This window comes from Eublepharis macularius, chromosome 7, assembly GCF_028583425.1.
Source record: "Eublepharis macularius isolate TG4126 chromosome 7, MPM_Emac_v1.0, whole genome shotgun sequence".
Lineage (NCBI taxonomy): Eukaryota > Metazoa > Chordata > Lepidosauria > Squamata > Eublepharidae > Eublepharis > Eublepharis macularius.
The window spans coordinates 21,043,587-21,057,487 of NC_072796.1; the positions used below are offsets into that span (position 1 = coordinate 21,043,587).

General features: G+C 47.9%; 1 protein-coding gene across 2 annotated transcripts in view; it reads left to right on the forward strand.

Moving 5' to 3' along the window:
• Positions 1-414: 414 nt before the first annotated feature.
• BASP1 (brain abundant membrane attached signal protein 1) overlaps positions 415-13,901 on the forward strand; it is a 92,718-nt gene continuing 79,231 nt past the window's right edge. Inside the window, exon 1 of one of the 2 annotated variants that reach the window (XM_054986070.1) lies at positions 415-490. The gene's annotated coding sequence lies outside the window, so the exon portion shown is untranslated. Of the gene's footprint in view, positions 491-1,375; positions 1,629-13,901 lie in introns of those variants that run through there. The other variant, XM_054986069.1, reaches the window with a different exon arrangement.

The following is a 13,901-nucleotide window of genomic DNA, read 5'->3' on the forward strand; positions in this document are numbered from 1 at the left end:
TGCTGTTAACTGTAGCACTGCTAACTGCTGCTAACTGTGCTACTCCTGTAGCACTACATTTGAGCAAGTTTCGGCTTTTGGTCTGCAGTAGAAGAGCAAGATTCAGGTTCCGTCGCACCTTAAAGGCTAACTAGATTTTCCGGTTATGAACAATCATGAGTCGAAAATATCTGATAAAGAGAGCTTTGACTCTCTAAAGCTCATACCCTGAAAGCCTAGTTGGTCTTTAAGGTGCTACTGGACCCAAATCTTGCTCTTAATATTTGATCAAGTTTCTTTTTCATTCTTACAAAACAATGTAATGCATTTTTTGAACAGCAGAGGGAGTTACAGAACTACAAATAAAAGCCCACGCCTTAAGAATAAAAGCTGGGGGGGTGTGTGTGTGTGTCTGCCTTTTGCAATACGCCCGCAGTCACACGGCTCCATCAGAAAAATAAAATTTGTCACCCTCACATCATACGCTGTAGAAGAAACATCAGAAGGCCTTGTAAGTCTCGAACTTTTATTCGATTTTTATAATACAGGGGGGGAAAGGAGCACCAGGGAGAACTGCTCTCTCAGACAATCTCCGCCAGCCAGCATGCCAAAGAATCCTCACAAACATTCACCCGCCAGTCCATTCGCATTCTTCTCGTTCTCGTCCGCTTTCTAAAGGGCAGGTTTGATTCCTTGACGAAAGGCAGCGCGGTGGGTTCTCTGCTCTTCCTCAGAGATGCCCTTTTCCCCAGAGGGAAGACTGAAAAGTCTCATAGACGTGGGGACAGCGAGGCAAGCCTCCCGGCCGCTTTGCAAATAGAAAGCCAACGTTCCCAGCGCGCTGGAGCCGTCCCGCAAGTGGTCGTCTGAACCCTCTCTGATCCGCGTCTGTTGTCCTGCCAGCGAGCTTTGGCTCCTCCAAAGAATCCACGGGAGCGTGTAGGCGCGGGGGGTCTGTCTCTCGGGTTGCGATCCAGTAGTGGCCAAGGGTGCTGCGGGGAAGTCAACCACGAGTCACCGAAAAGAGTGCAATTAAATAAGAGAGACCACCCTCAAGGAACTAAGCGAAGTGGGTGGGAGACAGTCCAAAAGAGCCCCGGAGGCTCGTGTTTGATAAAATCTCCCTGGCAAAGGAGGCGAATCCACCTGTCCTGGGATCCCTTCCACTTGGGGGGTTTGGAAAGGTACGTCAACGCACCTTTCCCCAAACCGACTCCTCTCGCAGCGGCCAAAGCCTTTATTTAAAAGCTTGGCTGGGGGCGCCCCCTAGGGGCGAGCAGGCGTACCGCCGCTGCAGAAGAGCTCGGAGAGGGGCAGGCGGAAAAAAAAAATTCCGACCCACCCCGACGGAGCCGTCGAGCTGGCGCGGGCATGCGCAGCGCGCGCCCGGGCGGCTTTTGAACTGCCCACAGGCTGTCACGGAGAGACGCGGGCGGGCGCGAGGGAAATGCAGCAGCGGCAGCAGCAGTAGCGGCGGCGCCGGCGTTGCTCCGCTCCGCTCAGCCCAGCCCGCTCGCAGGCGCCACTCCGCTCGCAGCCGCCGAACCAGGGAGATCTCCGGCCACTCCGCCGGCACAGCGGCCAGCCGGGACTCGCGCTTCGTGACCCGCACCGACGCCACACCCGCACAAAGGGCGCGGAGGCACCAGGTAGGAGCCGCCGCCCGCGCGAGGCGATTTCTTCTCTCCCGGTTCCTCGCGGTGGACCAGGCGGGAGAGATTTTGAAACAAATGTACATATTTCTAATGCACGTATATATGCATTTATATATATATATAAAATTAGCCGCAGAGGGAGAGGCAGATCTGGGAGTCGCTCCCGGCGAAAAGGGAGGAAGCGCTGCATTCTGACGCGTGAAAGCGTTTGTGTGAATGGAGCGCCTGCATGGGGAGACCGCCCGGGCGGGGGGAGCGCGTTGGAACTGGCTTTTTAAAAAACACTCCTTTCGGGGGCATTACTGGCTTTTTCAGGAAAATGTGCGCGAAGCACGCCCGTGTGTGTCCGTGCAGTGCAATGCAGAGTTACCCCAGCCCAAGTCCATTGCAATCAATGGGCTTAGGCTGGCGTGACTCTGCGTAGGATTGCGCTGTGTGTGGGGCGGGGGGTGCATCCATGTTCACGCTGGCAGAAGGGTGGAGGAGAAGGGGGAGCCGGGCTCGGGCTCGGGCTCGCAGGCGAAGCTTTTGGCCGCTTTGACCCGTGGAGCCGTGGGGGGAAGAAGGCTCCCGACGAGCGGGGCAGGATAACTGGGCTCGACTGGGAGATGGAAAAAATGTGGGGAGGGGGGAGCTCCGTCCCGGTTTCCTTTTGGTCAAAGGGAGCGTCCAGAGCGCCGGGCTCAGCCCGCTGTCAGTGGGCATCCGCCCGTTCGCACCATTGTGGGACGTTCTCGCGTTGGCGACGGCAAAGAAAAGGGCTTGGTAGTAGCAGTCGCGGGTGGGCATTTGGGAGGTGACAGCCGTCGCCGCAACGGTTGGCTGCGCCCTGGCAAAAGCTGCGAAGCAGATCTGGGGTTTTCTTTTTTTTAAAATTGGCTTGTTTTATCTATAGCATCTTCTATACAAGTAACATTGCATTGATCCCAGCGGCTGGCTTTTGAAATGAATTAAAAAAAAACCCCACTCCACCTCGCCTCCCCACTGTTTCCCCCCCTCCCCCGCATCAAATGCGCTTCTGGTCAATCGTCGTCGCTGCAGTTCGGTTCCGTTCTCCACCCCATCCGTTCTGTATCGCTGATCCTAAAACGGGCTTGCATAGAAACCCAGCATCCTGATACCCCTGTTGCTTTTCGGGTGCTTTTTTTTTTTTAAAGTGGCCATCTCGAATCGCGGACGCGCGTGCACGCAAACGTGCACGAACCCGCGTGCGCGCACACGCGGGGATCGGTTGCCCCGTGGGAAGATCTAGGCGAGAAAGCCCTCGGGTCTGGAGCCTCTTTTGCAGTGCTGCAGGGGAAATGAATGAAACTCCCCTGTAATTACCTATTCCTTTGTCTTCGCCTCGCGCATGCGTAGGGCGGCAGGGTGTGGAAGAGGTACGAGGCGAGCCTTTGGCCGTCGTTCGTCAGGCTCGTCTCAGGAGCGGCGGGACAAAGGCAGGCGGCTGCAAGGGACAGCCGCCCCAGATTTGTAGGGCAGCCTTGGACGAAAGCCCTTTTGCAGGCTGCCCCTCCAGCATTGTTAAAGGCGCCCCCGATTTGGATGTGTGGGGAGAGCATCACGCATCACATTTGCAATCCCATGTAGATCAGAATTAAGGAGGGGATGTTGAATATGGAATTAAGATTGCCATGGATACGCCATTACGGTGGCAGAGCCTTTACGGGAGGGGGGGATGCTTTTGAGCTCCCATTTAGATTCATTGGAAGTGGAAGGGTGAAGAAGCGCATGAATTGGGTGTGGGCTGTGGCAGATTTTTCACTCTTTCTCAGGCAAAAAATGGGCTTCTGACAGGCTGGGAAGAGGAGCCACCCTCTCAGCACATGGCTCCCTTCCCTGTCTGGTATCTGCTGCGCTGGCCATCTTGTTTGCAAATGTGAAGGGATACTTAGACAAGCTGCGCTAATTCGGCGGATGCATTAGCCGAGGACAATTAGGCAACTTCGAGCATGCCCGTAACAATTCAATTCCTGTGTGGAATGATACTACAAGGAAACTGTTACTACAGGAGGCACTGGGGCTGATACTGAATGCCAAGTTTCTCCACCATAAGGCTCCTGTATTCCCCCCCCCCCCTCTTTTCATGTTTTCTCTTGAAAAGGGGCCTATTTGGAGATCTTCTCTTTGACATCTAGTTAGTCCGTTCGCCTCTCCCCACCCGCTCTTCTCCTCCTCTCTCCTCTTAAGACATTAGATTGCTGGTTTGTAGGGTCGCTGCAGACAGCCATTTTAACACATGTTGTGCCCTAGGTTGGCAAACGGTGTGAGGTAAAAATTTTCTTTATCGCTTGAGAGGAGGATGCAGCTCACCCTGGGGTTATCCGTGTAGGCTGATTCTCTCTGCTTTTGGTGAAATTGTTTACATCGCGGTAGCTTCTGGGAGTGTCCTTGTTCGGTTTTGGTATGAGTTGCCTAGGGGGAAATATTTACAACATTTCCTTAGATACGACAGTCTGAGAAGTACAAAAATTCTATACCCATTGGGTGAACATTGGATACAATACACCACGCATCCTTACTTTATGCATGCTAGAAGACTCCTAATCACATGGGAGATACTCGTGCAAAGGACAAAGGCCCTTAGGTTTGTTTGCCCACCCACAGTGGAAAGGAAATACAGTAGCAAGCAACAAGCTAGATAAATGCTCAGGTTCACCCAGGCATGGATCATGTGTTTGCTAGAATAGAAGAACTGCTTAGTGCGTAAAAAAAAAATCATCATTCCCAGATCCAAATGTTGCCACAGCTGGATCAGCCAAATACTAGATTTTGCTGTCTTTTTGAAAGACCAAATAGGTTAGTCTGTGTCAGACCTCGGAATCAGTGAATCAACAGTTTACTGCGTTGGCACTGAGTTATATCACAAATTAGCCTCAGAATCTTTCTGGAAGCCACGGGGATCAAGCACAGATTGAGCATAAGACACTTTGGCCGTGTGGCAGGACAAGGTTTTCAGCATGTTTAAAAGGCCCGTTACATTGCCGTAGAAAAGAGAAACGAATCTTAAAAGCGTTTGATGTGATCGTTTTTAGTAATACAGGTCAAACAGTTACCTTTTAAAACAAAGGGAATCTCTGCATTTGACAAACCTAGCACATAGGCTGAGTCGTCCCTCAGCGTGTTGAACACATATGACTTGTGCTCAGTCGTGAGAGAGGTAATGTTGGTCCACCTTCCTTAACAGCTATCCCTGGTCTAGATACTGGGAAAGGAAATAGAAACTGGAGTTTTGGAAGAAGAGCATGATGGGGGGGGGATAATGGGAGGGGAAACGTTGGCCCCTGTGAGTGGCTGTGCATTTTTTTAAAAAAAATTTAATCCAAATTTAATACAAGAAATGATAAAACCGTACAGCACAAACAAGAAAGGGATTAAAACTAAGCCATAAAAGACATTATCAAAACTACTCTTGGCAAATTGTTAAAAACCCAAGAATTACAATAAACAAGCATTTCAACTTGGTTGTATTGGGGGAATGACTCCTTTGGCATTTAAAACGTCTAAAATTGGTTTCCGTATTTCATCGTATTCAAATAAAGGGGCTGCCACATGCAAGTTCCCAAAACAGCACAGCGAGTGGTTGAGCATGATAGTTCTGTTGCAGAACTGACCGTGCGATCCTAAGCAGAGTTACTCCAGTCTCAGCCCATTTACTTCAATGGGCTTAGACTGGTGTAACTTTCCTTAGGATTGCACTATAAGTGTGGAGGCCTGCAGAGGGCTTTAGTTTCAGGTGCAGTCCAAGCACCAAGTGGAAACCTCTGACGTCCCCTTTCCTCATTTGCTTTGGCACATGTTAACGTGTGAAAACAGCTGATTGAGTAACTCAGGAAATTTGTTAATGAAATAACTGTCCGGGAAGCACCCCACACGTTGGTAAAAACGCATCCAGCTGAGAGCACGTCTTCTAATAACATCCTATTACAGTGTTGCTGAAATGACATTAAACTACTCTGACTTGGCTAGCTTGTAAGAATGTTACGCTCTCCCCTGCTTCCCCTTTTGTTCTTCCTCTAAATCTGGTGTGTTTAGATAGTGATGATAAAGAAAAAATTGATTTTAGTAGGAAGTCTTGGAATGAACTTTTAGGAGCCCTTTTCTAGTTCCTTCTAGTTCTCTGAAACCTTTGCCGTCCGTAAAAGTGGCACTTTTAACAAGTACACCTGGAAACTACAAATAAAATGTCCTTTCAAACGTTTCTTTCATTTTTCTGTCTTTGTGACAGTTCTGTTACTGCTGATGCGATTGTGATCAGCCGAGTGGACATTTTGTGCGGTTATGTTAAGAAAGACGTATCTTCTTTAGAAAACAGAAGCTTTTATTTGGTGAAACTCAAGATACAAAACTCCTCTCCAGAACGCTTTCACATCTTCCGTTCTTTTTATCTTAAAAAAGGTTACTTTTAAAATGTTTCTCTTTTTAAAAAAATCACCTCTTAAGTATATCAACCAGAAGTTCATCTCAATGGGACTTACTGCCACCAAATGCATTTAGAATTGATGAAGATGGTACAGTATGGTACACTACAGTATATTTTTATACCACCCTTCCTCCAAGGACCTCAGGGCAGTATACATTGGTCTCATCACCTTAGTTCTACCCTCACAACAACCCTGTGAGGTAGGTTAGGCTGAGGGAGACTGATTTGCCCAGGGCACCCAGCAACCTTCCATGGTCTAAAGGAAATTCAAACAGATGTTGCCCCGCTCCCATTGAGTTCAACAGAACTTATTTTTGCGAAAAGATCCTTTGGGTTGTGTATCTTGGCTCTGTCTGTGCTTACTCAGAAGTAAGTCCCACTGTGGGCTCTACTTCCATGTAAGCGTGTATAGGGCAGACTTCCAAGCATTCTTACTTGGAAAGACATCATGTTGAAATCAGTGGGGCTTACTTCCAAGAGAATTTCTTTGGGAGTGGGTAACTAGTTTCTTACTCTGATAAATCTTTATGTCCAGGGGCTTGCTTCTGATAACAGAAAACATTACTTAGCAAAGGTCCAGCTTTTTTGTAAAGTTTAAAAGAGCATGTTTCTAGCCCATATATTTTCCAAGAAGAGTTTATGCAAGCATCAAAACTTCAGAAACTAACTGTGCAATCCTAAACAGTAATACTCTTTTAAGTCCACTGAAATCAATGGGCTTCTAAGGGTGTAACTCTGCTTAGGATCACACTGCAACAGTATGAGCCCAAGCAAAGTTACTCTCTTCTAAGCCTATTTACTTCAATCAGCTGACAAGCATATAATTCTGCTTAGTATTGCAGGGTTTATGGATCTTTGGTTGGGGCTTCCTGGGGGCCAACAGCAGTCCGTTTCTCCCCAGGTTGTATTTCTCATCTCTTTGCTCCAACCGTCTCTCTTATATGCTGGGCTCCCTTTCATCCTTATTATTTGCCCTTCCCATTGTTGAATTTTGATTACTTGAATTTTGTGAATTGTAATACAATTAGAATATCTTATGCTGCTCAAGCCAATATATGTAAATTGAAGGAACTGTGTAATTTAATTGGAATGCGAAGTCTGGGATTTTCTGGTGTGGAGTACTACCAGCCTTGATGGATCCCTGATAGTGTCCCTAACAGCTAGTTGGTGAGTCTTGGCTGACTCATACTGACCTCGTTGCTTGGCAGTGTATCATTGAGAACAGTGCTGGGTTTTATGTCCTTAGCTGGACATGTTCTCATGCACAGAGTATTGCTCACCTAGGCTTGATGTCATCTGCCATGTGATACGAATTCACTTACAAACCACTTTTAGATCAAAGCTTCACAAATTTAAGTTAACAAGTAGCCAGATGTCTCCAAAATAGGAGAGATGCATTGTGTCCTATGAGACTGCAATCCATGGATGCCGGTTAAAATACTGAGTACTCACCTACCTACCTAAGACTTCATTGTACTGCTATCTCTCTGAAACCTCCGCTATCAAGATTGCACCATGTGTTGTGAAATATCTTGGATAATAACTGCAATAGCAGTTTTTAAGAGATATGGCTAAGCTCTGAGAATCTTTCATTTGAATGAGAGTTCAGCCGTGAATGTAATTTCCATAGCCTATGTTCTGCATCAAAATCTGTCAATGAACAATAAGTTGCCTCTAAAAACATGGAGCGTTGCTTTTTCCCACAACTCAGTTTAGCCTGCATACATCTAGAATTAGGGATTGGGGATTCCATGGAAGGATGAACCCCCTACACTTAAAAAAAAAGAAAGTAACCATTTGAATCAGTGCCTGCCTCCCCCCACCCCCCGGGCTTTATATATTCAGAAGTTGTTCCCTGAACATGGCGCTAGATTCCATATCTCTCTCTAGTGATCTCAAGCAGTGATAGAATCACTGCAGGCTGGTTCTTACCTCTTTCCTTTAACTCCCACCACGGTGAACCCAACACATATGCATATATAAAAGCAAGTGTCCTGACTGACTCATCAACTCCTAGGCCAAACCCCTGTACCTAGAAACATGAAGTTTGGGGAGAAAATTCCTTTCATGATGTAAACACCCACTAAGAAGGGATTTTAAGAAATTTGTCCCCTAAGGGGGTAAAAAGGGATAAAATGTGTTTTCTCAGCTTCCCTGTGTGGCTGGCAGGCTGCTGCCTGCTTGCACCCCTGCTCACTGCCAGCTTGGCCACTCTTCCCTGACTGGGCCAGCCTTTCAAGGTCATTTGCATATGTGGGCTGATTGGGGCTCACAACATTCCACACCTCACCCCCCCCCGAGACAATGGGAACACAGAGGTCATTTGCATATGCAGGCTGATTGGTCCTCACCCTCCACATTCTAAACAGTATGCAGTTGCTATTGGAGTCATTGAATGTGTCCTGAGGTAAAATGCACCTCCCAGTCTTCCCCTAAAAGTAGTTAAATATAGTAGCAAAGCATGGGTATCAAGCTAGTATACGTATACATATACACAGGGCTTTTTTTCCGGGAAAAGAGGTGGTGGAACTCAGTGGGTCGCCAGCCCAGGGGGCAACTCCTGGCGGGAGGTGGTGCCCCTGGTACCACATGTGCATGGGCAAAGTGTGTGCACGCTTCTGGGACCACGCAATGATGTCACTTTGGGTCAGCTGGAACAAGGGGAGGAGTTTTTAAAAATATAAATCGCCCTCAGCCAAAATGGTCACATGGCTGGTGGCCCCGCCCCCTGATCTCCAGACAGAGGGGAGTTTATATCCCCCTCCGTGCCATGCGTAGAGGGTGATCTAAACTCTCCTCTGTCCGGAGGTCACAAGATGGGGCCACCAGCCATGTGACCATTTTCAAGAGATGCCGGAACTCCGTTCCACTGCGTTCTGGCTGAAAAAAAGCCCTGCATATCCATCAGCTTTCTTTGAGATAATGAGAAGATGCCTAGTGCCAAGTTTATACCACATATTACAGTTGTTAGGGATGATGCCAAAAATCAGCATCCTTCCCAGTAGGTTCTCCCAAAGATTTCCAAACCTCATTTAGAAGTATTTTATCACACTGCCAGGATGTGTGAGTCCCCATACCACAAGCAGTAGCTGTCAGGAATGTGGAGATCTCATGGGATAAATGGCCATCAGTGTTACAGCACAGGAACTGAGAACCTGAAATGGAGAGGGGAGGCATTTCTGCTGATATCTCTATAGAAAATATAACTTCCCAAGTCTGATGGGTTGTTCTGAGGGCCAGATCAGGCAGCATGGGCCAGGGAATGGTACCAGGCAAGGAAGAAAACTCACTGTGTCAGGAAAATTGAGGTATAGGCAAGGTAAAATATAGGCATTCTTCAACTACAGCAAGCAGCCTTCTGTTCTGTGGCTCAGTGTTGAATAACAGGTTCGAGGAAAGGAGTACCCACTCATGAATCTCATTGAGCAACCTTGACAATAATATTTATTATTTATGAAGTCCTCAAACAGCAGGAACAGTGCAATAACTAAGTTTGAAAGAAACGAACCCTGCCTGAAGAATTGCAGTTGAAAGAAATTAGCAAAGTACTTATTGCTGTTAAGTATAAAGATGACAAACATTCCAGAGCACATGATGCAGCGAACAGTGCCGTGGGCAGGAGGTCTAGCAACACATACGTGTGATAGTGTGCAATAGGGGTGTGCACTGAGAAAATTTCCATTTTGGTTTCAAATCCAGGGTTTCCGAATGAACTATGTACTGTTACTGTTTTTTTTCCGAGTGGAGCATTGCCGGTTCAGATTTAAACCATTTGGTTGATCTTGTTATCATAAGGGCTTCCAGAGTCTTTTGGGTAGCTTTTTTTTTGCAGTTAATGGCACAGAAATTGCACAGAATGCAGTCCTGCCTCTAAACTACCAGTCTACCAAGTTTGAGCACACACTGCAATGGGGTTCGTTGTTCATGGATCCCAAAGAATGCTTGGAGAAAGCATCAAGGCTGGCTGCACACATGCACACTGTTCTCTCTAAGGGGGCAAGTTGAGGAAATGAGGCTCTGGGGCAGATTAACCAAAACCTGCATCACTCACTAGTCTAAACTAAGTTTTTTTCTCAAGCACAATAACACACACGCACAACAACAGACCCTGAAGAAGGCGAGTATTGGTGGGCATACATTATGGTGGGAAACTGGGTGGCAAAGGTGTAGTGGGGTGGTGGTGCGGCAGCTCCCACACAGGAGAGTGCTCCAACCAGTGCAGTGAAGCAACATTAAAAACAATTCTGCTTCATGTTCACTTTTGTTCTTATTACCTTTGCTTTATTACCTTTATGTACTGCTGTTGCCTGTTGCTGCTATATTTCCTTGTGCTTTGTAGTTTTGATGCTCAGCATTCCGCTGCAAAATAGGGCATTCTCACATTAATTGCCCCAGTCTTCTCCATTGCCCAAAGCAGGCAGGCAGGGAGGCAGGCAGAATGACTGAATCCCCCACGCTGTCCAAACAGACCCATGTTTCCCCATGATTTTTTCCTTTGCTGTGGGAGCAGGCAGGGTTGTTTTTGAAAGGATGGAGTAGGGCAGGGGCTTGCAGGCAGGGGCGGAGCAAGGGTTTACCTCGCTCGCGGCTGGCCAGCTGGGCGCCCCCACGCGCGCACGAGCGCGCGTGCGCACCGGCCTGCGTGATGATGTCACGCGTGACGTTATCACGGGAGCGCACGCGCCGCCGCCGCCCCGATTGCTGCGGCGGGCGGCCTCCGAGCTCTCCCGCTCGGTTGCCTGCGCCGCCGCAGATGCCTGCCCGCGGTGGCTGCGCCTGGCCAGGGGCTTGTGATGGTGGCGGCAGCGGCGCGGGGTGGGAGGGATAGGAGGCTGGTGCTTTGTGGTGCGCACTCCCGCCCGCCGAGCCTCCTCCGGCGCTCCCTCCGGCACCCCACGCCTGCGGCCACCGCCTACCTGGCCTCAATAGGCCTGCCGCCCCTGCTTGCAGGGGGCTTAAGTTAAGCTTGATGGTGAAGATTCATTTTTTTAAAAAAACAATGTTTTGGCAGATGCTAGATGGTGAGGGGACGGCATTGTAGTAGGATGAGAAACCTGAAGAGAAAACCAGATTGGTTGATGTGTAGGTGGGAACTGTGAAGGAGCTGAAGTTTCATTGGGGTCTGTGCTTGCCATTTGACTCAGAAAAAGAGAGAGCCTTGAAAGACTGTGCAAGCCATCTATACAGGTCTATTAAGATGTAAGTCCTGTGTTATTCCATAGTGCTTACTCCCAGGGAAGTGTCTTGGCAGATGCCGGATTGGGGGGAGTGTCTTGCAGTAGTTTGGAAACCTGAAGTAGATTTTTCTCACAGTGACCAACTGCCCAACTGTGCTGTTGGGAGAAGAGGAGAAAGACAAGAGGAGAAAGACCAGTGCCCAGGTAGCACCACAAAACCCACACAAACAAACAAACAAACAAACAAACAAACAAACAAACAAACAAACAAACAAACAAACAAACAAACAAACAAACAAACAAACAAACAAACAAACAAACAAACAAACAAACAAACAAACAAACAAACAAACAAACAAACAAACAGATGAACTAATGTGCACATTCCCTCTTCCCTTCCAGTAGAGTTACGTAAGGGCTCTCTCTCCTTGGTATCCAATTGGTAGAATGCCATTAAGGAATACAAGGTGCCATCTGCCAGCGATGTGTAGGAAGAACCAAAATGAAACACATGCGCTTTTTGGTGGGAAGGTGTTGTTATAACTTGGTTTCCCAGATTTGATTCACTGTTTCGGAAGCCACTTCAATGAAACGAAAGAGCAGTTTCTGGGTGTGTTTCTGGCTTGTTTGTTGTGTTTTGCACACTCCCAGTAACAAAAGCCCAACAGCTGCTTTTCTCAGGGAAAAGCCACTTTGAGTGACAGTTTTGAAATGGCAAGCGTGTAGGCCAGCTCACCAAGACCTGCTGGAGTAGGGCTGCCAAGTCCACTAGTGGAGGCAGGGGGTTCCCCGCTCCCAGCCTCCACCCCCCATCACCCCCCTCCTGGCTGGCAGGGGGGAAAAGCGGGGGGAGAGGCCTCCAGGGCAGGTTCCCAGTGCAGTGTGACAACATCACTCACAGGTAGGGGTGCCATTCCCCCACCCAGGGCGGGGGATCCCCTGCTCCGACCTTCCCCCCTGCTGGGAGGTTAGGAAACCTGGCAGCTCTATGCTTGAGGTGGTAACAGAATACACCATTTGTATGCCCATGAGTCAAAATCCTGGCGCCTGGAGCACATGTTTCTCCCCTGAATTAAAATCAGAGTCACTTTTCACTCTTACGCTGGAAGAGGTTTACTTTTACAGTGTGAAACAGAAAGAATGATCTGCTGGAAATGGAGGGAACACCTTGTGTCTCTGTGTGAGCAATCCTAAGCAGAGTTAAACCCAAGCTTGCCATTGTCCTGCTCTTGTTTCCTGCTGCTGCTCCAGTAGCTGGTGGGAGAAAAACAATGAAGAAAATGCTGCTTGTTGCGCAATGACATGACATCAGTCTGCTCTAGAAATGGCTGGTTTTGCCGTAGAATTCCTGGCGATCCCTAGAGAGCTGTGGCAGCATTTCTGGGTTTTTCCTGGACGTGATGTCATGTTGTTGTCCATTGGCACCCCTCCCCCAATATCCCTGCCCCTCCCCAGACTTCTTCCAGTTCCTAACTGCTGACTTCCAACCCTAGTTATAGCCTTCTAAGTCGATTGACTTCAGTGGACTTAGGGCCAAGCTAGAAGTGACGAATTACACTTGAATGGCAAACATATTCACGTGTATGATCGAGCGGTGTGCAAGTGAACAGGAAGGAATACATGTGAGTCTGTTCACTTGCCATTCAAGTGTAACTTGTCACTTTAGCTTGTCCTTTAGAAGAATGCAAGTCTGCTTAGAACTGCATTGCTCTAGACATCTCTTTTGACAGGAAGAGGACAAACTCAGAGCAGTGATTTACTCAGAAATGCAGCAGGCAGCCTTGTCTGAGGTTACTCCCCATGCAAACACGAGCCAGAGTTATCCAGACCCTGTGCAAGTTGACTGGAAAGAGTCAAGGCGGTGATATGGAAGCCAACCTCCTTGCTGGGTGGGTGCATTAATTAATTAATTTATTTCCTGTGGCATGCAGAGAACTCTCTAGTGGCACACTCATGTGCCAGTTTGGGAATTACGATGATATCATGCCATTATCTTCAGCTGTTGTCCTCATTGGATTTGTTGGTATCTGTACTGTATATGTAACTTGCTGCTTAGAAAGGCTATCGACTCCACATTAGGAAATTACTGGAGATTGAGAAGATGGAGCCGAGAGGGATGGGGTTTCGAGAGGAGAGGGAACTCAGTGGGGTCCACTTTCCAAAGCAGCCATTTCCTCCAGGGGATATGATCTCTTTATTCTGCAGATCGGTTGTAATTCCAAGAGATCTCCAGGCACCACCTAGAGTTGGCAACCGTAATGCTTGAAGGTAATGCAGAAGCACAGCTTCTGATGCATAAAAAGTATATGACGTGCAATAAAAACCTAACAGATTTGCATCCTATTATAGCACTACCCCCTTGATAAAATAAACAATATCAATCCTTTCCTAACGACTCCATTTTGTGGGGGGAAAGAAGAGGAACTGACTAGAGAAGATGTCTCCCTCACAGACGGTGAATCTTTTCCAAAGGATGACTGTTTTGGATTAAGTTATTGAGATGATTTGAGATGCAGAAAACTGGGTGAGGGGGAGTGTGAGAGAGGGCCGGATGGCCTTTTTCTCATCAGTCACTCTGAACAGCAGTTAGGCAACAATGAATGAAGTCAAGGAACAAATTCCTAAAAGCATCTGAGATTTGAAAATAGAAACCATATGCAACGTAAC